Here is a 14,680-nt window from a genome sequence, read left to right on the forward strand (position 1 = left end):
TCATTTCCCCATTTTTAAATTGAATTGCTTGTTTTTATTACTGAGTTTTAAACATATTTTAAAGGCCCATTATTGTTCTGAAAAAGTTGTCTTCCAGTCTCTGGTATTTATTTTATAAAAGAATGTTTATTTTACTTTAATAAAGTTATTTTTTTTTTGCCTTCATGATCACAATTTCTGGTGTTTTATATAAAAATCCATCACCAAACAAAATGTCATGCCGTTTTCTTCTATGCTGTCTTTTAGAATTATTATATATTTGATTTTTAAATTTAGGTAGAAGAATTATTTTGAGTTTTTTTTTTTTGTGTGTGTGTGTGTGTGTGAAGTTTAAGATGTCTAATTTCTTTGTTCCAGCACCACTTGTTGAAACCACTAACACTGGTCTCTTCATTCACTTTTGGCCTTCAACAAAATATTTATGTAAGTCAATTTCTGAGATCTCTGGCCTTATCCATTTATGTATGTGCTTATTCATTTCTCAAACCATAGTCTCTTATTTAATTGGTTATTGAGTTTTTAATAATGAAATTTGAAAGCAGGTCAACTAGATCTTCTGATATTGTTTGTTTCAATATTGTATTGGCTATTATAGGACTTTGAGTTTTCCATATAACTTTTAGAATAAGTTTGTTGATATGTAGAAAATAACTTGCTGAGATTTTTATTGAGACTGCATTGAATATATACACATGGGGAGTTGATTGTGGGAAAATTAACATCTGATCAATATTGTATTTTCCAAGCTATGAACACATTTCATTTGCTTAGTTATTTGATGTTCTTCATAACTGCGTCTATCCATATAGAGGTCTTATACAAATTTGATTACATTTATAGCTGACTTTCAATTTTGGCAGTGTATTGTAAATGGAACTGTGTTTCTTTTTTAAAAAAAATCTTTAAAATGTTGGGTTTCTTTTATCACAAATATTACTAGCATTGGTAACTCCCGGGATATATAAACCCCTAACATATATCAGACCACCAATAGCTCTGTTTATATTATTTCTTCATTTCATGATTTTGAAGGTAGTCACAAGTTCATTATTATCCCTAAGAGATATTTCTATTATTTCCTATGAGGGATATTACCTAAGAGAAAAACAAAGTCATTATAACAAAATCAGCAAATCCATCAACAGAGGAAAGTGAATGTGAATTGTGATATTCATTTATATGCTACCTGTAGTACATTTTAAGACAGCTCAGTTTTAATCAGTGTTATATATCTATAATTTGGCCTAAAAATTCATGTTTCTTGTTGCTTTTTTCAAAAGGTGTCTTTTTGTCCATCACTATTGAAGGATAACATCACTTGATATAGAAATCTAGTTTTGTCTGCTGTTCTTCATTTCTAATCTATTTTAAGTTTTAATGTTTCATTTTACTGTTTCACTTGCATAATTCCTGAATTAGTAGTATATGTTAACTCTTAACCATTATCTTATGCATGTCCCTTTTTTGTTGTTCTCCTCAGGCTTTCATTCTTTCTTTCCTCCTTTGTTTCTTTTTCTTTATTTAAATGTCTTTTAGATATATAAAAAATACACATATTTAATGTGTACAAATTGATGAGATTGTAGGTATGTAAAAACCTGTCATGTCACTACCAAAACCAAAGGGATAAATATGTCAAACACTTTCCTGTTCTCTCTCTCGCTCTCATTCTACATTTTAAAAAGGTTTATGAGGAAAAGGAAAAAGAAAAAAATAGAGACATTGGCATAGAAACAGACCTTCAATTTTGGGATGTGACTGCTGTATTCTGCCACAGTATTCTGCTGTCCATTTGTGTGGAGTGTGTGTGTGTGTGTGTGTGTGTGTTAGAGACATAACATATTTACTGTTATAAAACTGTGTTTAATTTTTAGGCTATATTTTTATCTCTCCATATTCCATGTTCCATGTTCCAATTACCCTCCACCAAACTACCTCTGCCAATATCCTACCTGCCTCCTTCCGTAACCTACCTCCTTTCTGTTTTCTCTGGTGCCATTAAATTTATCCACTTAGTCCAAGATTTATTCCTGCTGTATTTTTTTTCTGTGTATATATTTTGGTTTCTTGTATTCCGCAGGTGTGTGAAACCATACAATAACTGTCATTAACTTTCTGACTTATTTCAATTCATTTTCTCAAGGCCCGTTCATTTTATCCCAAATGACATTCATACTTTAACAGAGATGTGTAGTATTCCACTGAGTATATATTCCACAATGTATTGATTCACCTGTTCTTAAACTAGAATCAGTTTGATGACTTGGCAATTTTGGACAGTGCTGCTATGAACATGGATGTATGTAAATATTTTTGTACTTGTTTACATATTTTTGTGTACATACTTAGCTGAGGTATTCCTGAATCATATGGCATTTCTACTTAAATTTTCTTAAGAAACCTCCATATCATTTTCATTTTAGTGCAGCATGGGAAGCCCAATGGAAGGCATAAATGCACCAACTTGCATTCTTACCAACCCTCCATGAGAAGTCCTTTTTCTCCACATCCTCCTAGCTATTCTTTGGGATGGGCCATTTTCTTTGATATGGGCTATTCTCACAAAGGCGAGATGATAGCTAGTCGTGGTTTGATTTGCATTTACCTGATATGTGACTTTTTCACATGTATGAAGGCCATCTCATATGTTCTTAAAAATGTCATCTTTTAGGTCTGTCACCCATTTTTTTTATTGACTCGTCAGTTTTTGCTGTTGTTGATGAATTATTTAAGTACTTGGTATATTTTGGAAATTAGCCCCTTCTCAGAGATGTGATATGCAAATATCTTCTTGAGCAGTCTGTAAGCTGTCTGTGTTTGTGATTGTTTCTTTTTAAGTGTACAAGCTTTTAAGTTTGATGTAGTCCTACTTGTTAAATTTTGTTTTTGTATCCCTTGCCATTGAGTACCTAGATAGATATTTGAGGTAAATGTTCTGTATTGTGCATGCTTTCTTTTAGGTATTGTATGATTTCAGTTCTTATATCTATATCTGTAATCCACTTTGAATTAAATTATTATGAATTTAATTCAATATTATGAATTCAATATTATGGATTAACTTTACTTATTTTGTAAGTGGCTGTCCATGTTTCCTAACATCATTATATTAAAGAAATTTAATATCATTATATTAAAGAAATTTCCATTTCTCTATTGTATGTTTGCAGTTGCTTTGTCAAACTTTACATGTATGAATTAAATTTGTATGAATTTATCATTGGACATTCTATTCTATTCCATTCCATTAGTCTAAGTTTCTTTTTTGTCCTAATACCATACCTTTTTTGTTACTGTGATGTGTAATACAGTTTCAAGTCAGGAAGTATGATGCTTCCCTTTTTCACCTTTTCTGTCAGGAATGCTTTTCCTATTCAGGACATTTTGAGGTGCCATGTAGATTTTATAATTTTCACAAAAAAAGTATTGGGACTTTGACAGGTATTACATTGAATCTGTAAATTACATTTGCTGATATGGCCAATAATGGTGTTAGTTCTTCCAACCCATGAGCATAGGCTATCCTCACTATTTGTGTATTCTTTTATTTCCTTTAACATAGCCTTATAGTTTTCATTATATAGGTATTTCAGCTATATTAAGTTTACTCCCAGGTATTTCATTCTTTGTGGTGTAAATTACAAATAGGATTGTTATCCTTATTTTCTTACTTCCATTTATTCTGGTTCTCTCAAATTCTATCTCTCTTCATCTGTGAGCCTATATTAATGATTGTTTTTTAGTGGTTACCATGAGGGTTAAGCCTAAATCCCTATGTCTAAATAATTCCCCCAAGATCTGGGTTCTGCTCTCTAACATTTAAGTATAAAGGTTCTGCCCATTTTTTCCTCTTTTCAGTGTTTTGTTGTTGGTGATGGTTCATCATATTCTTGTCCCTGCTTCTGATTCTGTATTCCTGTTGTCATTTCGCTCAGGGTTTTATGTTTCATTTTCTTTCTCCTTGTGGAAACACTTTCTCAACATATCTTATAAGGTAGGTCAGGTTGTGATAAATTCCACTAAATTCTGCTTGTCTGGGAAAGCCTTTCTTTCTCTTTTATATTTGAATGATATTTTTGTAGGATAGAGTGTGCTTGGCTGGTAGTGCTTGTATTTAACGGTGATATAAGTGAGGAGAAAGCTAAATATTAGATGGTGTCACTAATATGTGGAATATAACTAACAGTCAGATAAAGACATTCTGAAAAACAACCCCTTGGTAGCTGACTACAGAACTGAGATACCAAGGGAGAAGTGGATATGGGAGGGGAGAGAACACAGAGGGAAGGAAGCACAGGGGTGCATGGTGGTAGAATACAGATGAGTTGATAGTGGGTGTACTATGTTGGTAACACTTCATGAGGATATCCCGACATGACCTCAGGTAAATAAAACAGCATTTCCCTTCAAATAAAAAATATTATGAACAATCCCTTCCATTCTCTTTTTGCCTGGAAATAGAGCACAATCTTAAGAAAGATTAATTTGGGTGCCTTTGCAAATTATTTTGTTTTTCTAGCGTCCTGTAATTTTATGTTATTATCCTTAATTTTTGATAATTTGTAAATAATGTGTCTTATCATAGGCTATTTTGCATTTGGAAATTTGAGTGGTCTTTCTGCTTCCTGGACATCTGTGCTAAATTCATACTTTCGATTTGTTAATTTCTCAACTATTATTTGTTTCAACAAGGTTTCTACTCTTTTCTCTCTTCAACTCCTGGAATACCCATTGCCCTTATATCTCCTTTTCTAATTAAGTCTATTATTTCTTATAGCATTCCCTCATTTTCCCTGCACCTTCTTTCTCTTTTTTTCTAATTATGATTTTGTGTATTTGAATCTTTTATTTCTGAAATTCTTTCTTCTGCTTGCTCAAGTTCTATTTAAAGCAATTTCTGCATTTGTTTTCTCTTCATTCAGAGTCTTATTCTGTCTGTAACCTTTTAATATTTTCAATCTCTTTGGTAAAGAGTTCTCTTTGTTCCTATATCTCCTTTCTAAGATTTTGCACCCAGTTATCTACTTTTGACACTTTCCAGGAGCTCATTTAGCATTTTAAAAGTTGATGTACAGACTTTCATAGGACCTCTATTTCTGTTTCCTTTGTGTGTGTCCCAGGAGTTAGTTTGTCCATCTTGTGTTCAGGTGTTCCTTGCTTCTTACTCATGTGTGTTGCTTTATTATTTTTAATTTTTTTGTGCATGATTGGACTGCTGCAAATTTAGTTTTGATTGCTTCTCTTCTTCATTCAACCTTATTAAATGAGGGCAGGAGAAAAACTGAAACTTAACTGCTTTACCTCAGTTTTGCTGGAGAGTGAAGAAGTTATTCACCTCTGCCTCCTCTCATCTCCCTTCCAGAAAGCTGTTTGGTACTTCATTTTCCTAATTTCTCATACCTCCTCCTGGCAGTTACTTTCCAAAATTTATCATGCCTATACAACTTAAATCTCAGGCCCTCCCTGGTGGTGCAATGGGTTAAGATGCAGCACTGCAAGCTAGTGGTGGCTGCTTCTGTACGAGTTTGATCCCTGACCCCAGAGGTGACCAACATGGCATAGCAGACCTCTTCTGAGGTCGCCGGCTGCTCCCCTCAGCAGTGTACTTTGTCGATCTGCCTATTCTGCTCCCTACTCTGTCTCTGGTGAATCCTCTCACCACCCCTGCACCTCTGGCCTGTACCTCAGTTCGGTATGCATAAATAAATAAATCTTAAAAAAAAAAAAAAAAAAAACTTCAATCACCTGGTGAGCAGTACAAACTCTGGCCACAAGGTTCACACACTGGGACTCAGATGGGCCTTATAAACAGGTGAGTGCGGGCCCTCCGTGGTGGCGCAGCGGGTTAAAGCACTGCACTAAGAAGCTAAAGCCACTTCTGCATGAGTTCGATTCCCGCCTGCCCCGGAGGCGACCACATGGCGTGGCAGACCTCTCCTGACCTCTTCTGACCTGCCCGCTGCTCCCCTCAGCAGTGTACTTTGTCGATCTGCCTGTTCTGCTCCCAGCTCTGTCTCTGGTGAATTCTCTCACCCTCAGCATCTCTGGCCTGTACCCCAGTTCTGTACAAATAAATAAATAAATCTAAAAAAAAAAAAAAACAGGTGAGTGCACCACTGTGTGGCTATGACTGTAGGATATGACTGCCACAAAAGAACAGCCACGACTTTGCTACCTCTGTGACTAGACCTGCAAGATCTGCAGGCCTACCGGATATTTTACAGAGAACTGGTGAATTCTCTCTCACCAGGTCTCCCCCTGCTCATGGGTTGTGATGGAGTCTGGCTTGGTCCTACCTTGCAACTCTTTGACCTCTTACTTATGGGAGGCTGGTGAAGGGACTCAGACACTCTCCATGTCTGAGTGAGTCTCAGAATTTCCAGTGTGTCAAATCACAAACTGCACTCCCGTTCTGAAATTTTCTTCCAGGGAAATTCACAGTGTTCTTCATTGTCCCATGCCATGGATAACTGAACCCCAGTCCTTTCTGCTGACTAAGGTATCTACTTTCCTACTCCCACCTCCCTTGGTTTCTTCCCACTCCTTTCCTGAAGTCAACTTCCAATCTTAGATTGACCCCATTAGAAAGTCCTGTGATTCTGTAAGGGAACTTCTAAGTCTTTCTTTAAGCAAATACTTCTTTGATAGTTGTTTTGAAGGGAGAAAGTGATCACAAACTCTATTCTGCAATGAAGGATGTGTGTGACAAATTAAATCCAAAAGATTATACTGCTGACTATAGGCAATATATCAAATATGTAGATAGGATATATCTAGAACCTAGAACTGATTCATGTTTTGTATTTGAAATTTTATACCCATCAAACAAATATTTAGCTCACTCATCATCTCCCCACTCCCAGACCCTGATAATCACTGCTCTATTTTCTGCTATATGAGTATGACTACTTTAGACTCTTCAGTATTTGTCTTAGAATTGGCTTATTTCACTTAGCAGAATTTCTTCCAGGTTTATCCAAGTTTTTGCAGATGGCAGGATTTCCTTTTTTTAAGGCTGAATAATCCATCTTATGTACATACTATATTTTCTTTATCCACTCATCTGTCAATAGACTTGAGTTGTTTCCATAGCTAGGCTATTGAGATTGTCAACTCTTCCATCACAGGGTGTTGATAGATGGACTGGGTTAGAAAGAGAGAGTGATGCCTTAAAACTGTCTTCTTTCTAGAATTTATCTATCTCTGATTCCATTACCTATCTGCTTTATTCTGTTGTCAACATTTATTTTTCCATTTGAGCCTTTAACATATTAATCATTGTTATTTCAAGTTCCCTTTATGATTATTACTTTGTCATATCTACTGCTGCCTATTTTTTCTTTACACTGCATTTTCTTTACTTCTGACATGATTTGAAATTTTTTAGTGAAAGATGAATATGAGACTATGATGTATCTGTTAAAACAAAGTGAGGTAATATGATCTTTATTATAAGTCTATGTAATCTAGCTAATAATTAGACTGTATTTAATGTCTCCTGTAGTAATCATGTTCCAGAGACATCAGATTATTTTGTGTTTATGGTGTGTTTATGGTTTTGTTTCTTTTTCACACTTAGTTTTCCAAATTATGCCTGCCTAAAGGAAGCCTCTGTTTTGTAGTTCTTTCAGTTTAATCCCTTGTCATTATCATAGGCTTCCGTTAGTGTAGCGACAATGTATAGAGGAAGGGAAAAATTCTACAATTTCCTTTAGTGGACTGTCTTGATATTGTGATCTTCACAAGTATTTATCCAGTAGATATTGTTTTTACCCCTTGTCCAATACATTCTTCCTTTTCTATAACACTTACAATCTATTATCTTAAATTCTTGATTCTCATGAAAATGTGGGTATGGTATTGTCATATTCTGTGGTCACCAGGAGTTTCTCACTCTTATGTTAATTCCACACTCAACCTCCACGATTTCATCAGAATTAGCATTGAAGTGTTCTTACCAATGTTTATCTCCAATCACTTCAAGAAAGCTTATTTCATCTCTGAATCTCTGGATATACCTTTTTCTCCAGAAGATACTTTAAGGTACTAGTTTGCCCTACAAACACACTTTTCTTATGGGTTAAGAAAAGTTATTTAGTTCATTTTTCTTAGTATTCTTTTTGATACAACTGCATATGTGACTGTTACTTGATTTCTTCCTCTTTTAGCTTGTTGTTTTCATATAAGAACTCAACAATCTTTTTATATCATGATTTTGTTTTCTCTCATTTTTACTGTATTGATTTATTGATTCTAATATTTTTTAGTGGAATCTGGTAGGAAAAACAGCTTAACCTATTATAAACAAATTTATTTTTGTTAATTTTGAAATTTTTATTTTGTCAGGTTTGTTTTTAAATTAAAATTTATTTTTGTTTAATTTTTTTCAAAATATCTTTCTATTTTGTTATGAACACATATACTCTTGAATCTCCTCTCTCTATATACCTATATCTATATCTACATATTTATATTTGCTTTTTGTATTTATAACCCCAAATCAGCATGCTCCTTTCTGTGTCCTAGATTTTGTTCCTACCAATTTAATATGCTTACGTTCTAATCCTCTTTGTGAATGTATCTGAAGATATGGCCTTCGTGCAAACAATTATGGTTAAATGAAATCTTAACAATTATTAGATGACAATTATTAGATGGACAATACATGTATCGTTATAAGAAGAAACACCAAAGAGTATAGGCTCTCTGAGCATAATATGCATAGCCCTAACTGCAGGGACTTATTAGAAAGCTTCAAAAAGTCAAGGAAAATGCCCAACCCAACCCCATATGACCTCTGGACTTGAACCCAGAATGTGAAGTCAGGAAGTAGAACTACCCACAGTGACCACATCCTGAAAATGCAGAGTATCCTGTTTGCTGTGATTAGTATGGAGGGTGGAGTGGGGAGTCAGGATTGGTACCTACTTTTCTCCTCGGCAATCAAAACCAATGGCAACCTGACACCTTAATGGGATATAAAACCACAAGGGAGGACCAAGTCTCCAGAACTCAACCTAAAGATATGGACTATCTTATATTTCTATGAGAGACTTCAAAATTGTCATGACAAAGATATTCAAAGAAATGGATGAGAATGGAGGCAAAAATGAATGTCAGAAGAAATAGAATTAATGAACAGGCATTATAAATTAAGATTTAAATAAGTTGTAGGATGCAGCAATATAGGAGATAAAGAATTCTGAAGAAAGCTATGGAAGCAGACAGGACCAAATGAAAGATGGAATTAGTGACCTTGAAGATCATATGAAACAAATGAAACAGGTAAAAGAAGGACAAGAAATATGTAGGAAACATGAGGAAACATTTTACAAGTGATCAGAATCTGTTAGGAAAGGCTACATAATGATAAAAGCTATTCCATAAAGGGAAGAGAAAGAAAGGGAACTGATCGCTATTAATAATAATAGAGGAACGTGCCCCAAACTGGGTGATGGAGCAAAATATATAATATCATGAAGCTAAAAGAACACCTGGTTACCTAAATGCAATAAAACCTACACCAAGAGACATGGTGATAAAATACCCAAAAGGTCAAGACAAAGAAAGACTATTTAAGGTGGCTTGGGGCAAAAGCAGATAATATATAAAAGATATCCTTTTAAGACAAATATCAGATTTCTCAGAGAAAACTACACAGACAAGGAGAGAATTGAATGCTATACTTAAAATAATTAATAAAAATTGTCAGCTAAGAATATACTATATCCTGCTATACTCCTCCAGATTGCACAGATTTTATGGACAGAATGACAAGCCAGCAGATGTGGTCTACGGACAGAAAGAAATCTATAGAAAAGTGATGTCACAGAACTTCACCAAGTGACACTTTAAGATACAACAGGTCGATGCTCATAGCACTCTGGTCCAGTTGGTGGGGCTGCTCCCCAACATCCAGGCTCTGAGCATGTTCATGCAGGCTTCTGTCTGTTCCCAAAGGCTCTGTGGCAAATAGGTTCTACAATGATATCTTCAAATACAAAAAGGAGGTCTTTAGTGGTTTTGACCCTGAGCCATAGGAGGAAACTGTGGAAGAATTAGAAGAACTCTAAAAAAAGAGAGCAGACACCTGAAGTAGGACTTGATAATTCTGGAACTTTCTATGATCAAACTGTCAGCAATGATCTGGAAAAATATTTAGAGGAAACCATTGCTGAGCCCAAGCCTGATCCTCAGCCAAAACTGAAACAAGAACCTGTATCTGAAATCCAAGAGAAGTCAGAGGGCACTGGAAGAGACAGATCCAAAAGACACTCAGAAAAGCTCATCTTCATCCCTGTGAACCTTGCCTCTGACCCAAAGGTGGTATTGCGGGGTTTGGTGAACTATAACTTTCTTCCTGGTGGTGCTGTAAGAGTGACTGGTTTAACATCCCATGTTATGAAAGTGTTAGCCAAAGCCAGAGAGCCAAAATTTCATATTCCACCAAAAAGACCCCAGAGAGACTGAAGAGTGGTAAAACAACAAATAAATATTCCTCATCAGAGGGGACTGAGACCAATTCCTGAAGCTGGTAAGCAAGGCAATATTGAAACCAAAGAATTGTCACATGCCCCCATAGTCACCAATTCTTTATTGGCAACTTGCCTCACAAGGTAGACAGGTCAGAGCTGCAAAACTTTCAAAATTACTGCAATGTGGTGGAGCTGCACATTAACAGTGTGGCAAGTTACCCAGTTTTGGTTTTGTCATGTTTCATGATCAAGAGGCTGTTCAGAAAGGCCTTAGCAATAGGCCCACCATATTCTGCATGGAAGTGGGCCTGATATGGAGGGGATGACTAAGTGGCATGGGGAGGTAACCAGCAAGGCAATGCCTGTGCTGCCCAGTGGCTCTCAGGGCAGGCCGAGCCAGACCTCTGGATGGTTCAGGGATCCTGGTACAGAAGCCACATTTTGGCATGGCCAGGAGCCTCACTGCTTCTCCCTAATCCTACCCTGAGGCTGGACCTCCAAGTCTCCCAGCACAGCATCAATGGCACAGCCATTGCCACCCAACGACGCCCTCCTAGCCCTTCACTTCCAATTTGGTGGAAGGATACTTTAGGAAAAATGGATTTTTGAGGAAGAATTAAAAACAAAGCACTGAATCTCCTTGCTTAGTTTGCATATACACACTGGATTTCTTTTTTAATAATCATTTCCCCAAAGGAATACATCTCCCTTATTACTGACATTTGGTTTCTTTCATTCATTGCAATATCCATTTTCTACATTGTTTAAAAAAAAAAAAAGCCTGTGAGTAATGCAGGATTAGTAAATATTTTGAAGGTAGTAAAACCCACATTGTTTCTTAAAGAAAAATAATGACACTGGAAACAGTGACAATTTTTTATTCTTGCGCATTTGGTTCAAACTGAATATTAAAAGGCGTTACAGGTTTTTTTTTTTCCTTTAATATGTAATCACAAAACAATTGTGAAAGCTGCTTTTACTAATGAGATTTAAATTGTGAGATAGGCTTTCTAAGTGTCTATAGCACAACTGATGAGCATTTCTGGAACTGTTAAGATTTTTTTCAGTGATTTTCCCCCCATGTTTAGCTTTTATTTGTTAAAAAAAAAATCCTCACATCTGAATAACATAAAACCAGAGCAAACTGTTGTGCCTTCATTCATCTTTGATTCTGGTCTTGGCAATTGTTTAAAGAAAAGTAATTTAAAAACCTAGATTCCTTTTATCAGGAAAAAAAAATATGACAACAGAGTCAAGCATATAAATTGCAGAAGAAGAGGCTCTTCAACAAATGATAGTGGGGAAAATGGAAAAAGCTACATGGAAAAATATAAAGCCAGATCACAATCTTATACCTTCCTCAAAAATTAAGTCAAACTTAATTAAAGGCATGGATATAGTATCTGAATATATAAAATACATTGATAAACTATAGAGAAAAAAAACTCCACAATATTGGCTTCAGTGATGTCTTTTTGGACTTGTCTTCAATAACAAAAGAAACAAAAGTAAATATAAACAAGTGGTAATACATCAAACTGAAAAGTATCTTCATAGGGAAAGAAAAACAAAAGACACCCAATTAAATGGGAGAAAATACTTGCACATCATACATCTAACAAAGAACAAATTACACAAGATATTTTAAAAATGTATACAACTCAACAGAGGAAACAATTCAATCAAAAACGGGCAAACGTGTTAAATAATATTTCTATAAAGAAGACATACAGATAGGTGGGCAACAGGCACATAAAAAATACTAATCTCTTGTCAGGGAAATAAAATCAAAGCCACAATAGGATACCATTCCATAACTGTGAGAATGGTTCATATTCAAAAGACCATAAGCAACAAGTGCTGGTGAGGGTGTGGAGATAAAAATCCCTCTCACACTGCTCATGAAAATATAGACTGGTCCATTCCCTATGGAAAGCTGTATGCAGGTGTCTCCAAATATTAACAAAGATCTGCCATGTTATCCGACAGCTCCTTTCCTAGGAGCCTAGCTGAAGAAATCAAATGTACATATGCACTCCTGTGTTCACTGCAGCACTATTTACAACAGTCATAGTATGAAAACCTATGTGCTCGAGTACAGAGGAATGAATTAGAAGAGTGTGGAATATGTACATAATGAATCTTACTCAGCAAAGAAAAATGAAGTTGTTCCATTAGTGATAACGTGGATAGATTTGGAGGGGATAATGCTAAGTGAAAAAAGTAAAAAAAAAAAATGTAAATGCCATATGTTCTCACTTATATGTAGAATATAGAGAAATAAGACCAAGGTCACATGAACCAAACCAGTAACAAATCCTAAAAAACTGACTTTAGAAATGTGGCTATAAAAGAGGTGAGGGAAGGGTCAACAACAGAGTGGGTGGGGACACATTATACAATGGTGGAGGACTGTGGGTATCTTGGTGTTGGGTATCATGTCATCACCTTTCAAGAGGTGTGGTCCTATGTATCTGAATCACCTAGTGTTATGAGCGAGAGTTACCTCAATTAAAAAACAAAACAAAGTTCTGTTCATTTAAGTCCAAGTAGTTTCCATTTTTATATTCTCTCTTATTATCTTTGCTGCAGGTATACTAACTTCCTATTTATTTCTTTGTTTACCACCCATGCTTTCTCTTATCACTGGGATTTTCAACATGATGTTTTCTTTTTTATTCACATTTGTCTTGTCTCATGATCCAAGTTAAACAGCATTTCCTCCTAAAAGACTACTTAACTTCCAAAAGAAGTAAAATTTTTTGGTTTGTTCTCACTTATCTTGTGAATCCTTATGTCATAGAAATATGGAAGAATTATTTGATCAATGTCTGTTTCTTCATCAAATAGTACATTTCATAAGGTCAGAAACTGTATCAAGTTTCTCTCTTCATATTACACTTGCTATTTAGCACAAAATCTGTACCTATAAGAAACCCAGCATACATTTTACTTAAAAATATAAATTCATTAGTACATTCCATTTCTGTAGAGATTTGGTTCATAGTTATTTATCAGCCCAATTTTATTTTCTTGGGTGTTTTTTATTTTCTATAGCTAGTAACTCTAGCTATAGAAAATGCAATAAATTCTATGAAGAATTATTCTTTTTATCTTTGTTTTATTTTTATTTTGTTTATTTTAATTGATATGCCATTGGTTTACAGCACTACATATATTTTAGGAGTGCAGATTTATACCTCTTCAAATTATGTTACCACCCACACCCACCACCAAAAGACAAATGGCCATCTACCATAGTCCAATGAAGCTCCTCCACCTTTTGTTGTCATCTTCTTCCCTTCTGGAAACCTCAGTTCTATGTTCCAAATCCAAGGATTTGCTTTTGATTGGTTTCATCTGTTCCTTTGCTTTATATTCAATGTATGAATGAATTTTTTTGCAATGTTTACCTTTTTACTTCTGACTTAATTCACTTATTTCTTTTGAGTTGCATCTATGTTGTCACAAAATAGCAATATTTCATCTTTTTATAGATAAGTGGCATTCTTCTGCATATATAAGCCACATTTTTTATCCAATCTTCTGTTGATGGCTACTTAGCTTAGTTCCTTATCTTGCCTGTTATAAATGATGCTACAGCAGGTAGTTCTAAGTTTATTTGGGATGCAGATCCTTCCGCTGTTTTAATTCTTCCCATCACCATACTCAAACTTCTTTCAGCATAGCAAAATTTTTCTATTTGTAGGAAGACCAAGGACAATAACGTATGCTACTATATATATTGTATTACATATATGTATATCTGTGTGTGTCTGCAAATATGGATGACTTAAAGACTAGAATTTAACTTGGTTCTTACAAACTGAAGAATAAAAATTTCAAATGGTAGAACTAAAGTGGACAGAAAGTTTTGGATCACTGATTCTAGTATGTCCTCATCAAAAGGGAGGTATGACTCATAAAAGGGGAGTCAGTAAAGTCAAAGGCAGTAGGAAACCACTGGAAAAAATAGAGACAATGGAAAGAGAGAGACTTCAGACTGCATAAAACATATACAAGGTGCCAAAGGTAAAATCTTTATATTGCACAATTATCTCAAGGGCTAGAACAGAGATATTTTCAAAGAACATTGATCATCAACTTTATCACTTGTTAGTAGATAATATAAAACAATGTTTCTATTTATAATAACAGGTTTGACCCAGGTATATAATTGAGAACTCTACTAGGTTATCAATAAT

At 35.0% G+C, this 14,680-nt stretch overlaps 1 pseudogene; it reads left to right on the forward strand.

Moving 5' to 3' along the window:
- Positions 1–4,374: 4,374 nt before the first annotated feature.
- LOC101621190 lies at positions 4,375–10,801 on the forward strand (annotated as a pseudogene).
- Positions 10,802–14,680: the final 3,879 nt, after the last annotated feature.

This window comes from Condylura cristata, unplaced genomic scaffold, assembly GCF_000260355.1.
Source record: "Condylura cristata isolate star-nosed mole 26May11 unplaced genomic scaffold, ConCri1.0 scaffold00019, whole genome shotgun sequence".
NCBI lineage: Eukaryota > Metazoa > Chordata > Mammalia > Eulipotyphla > Talpidae > Condylura > Condylura cristata.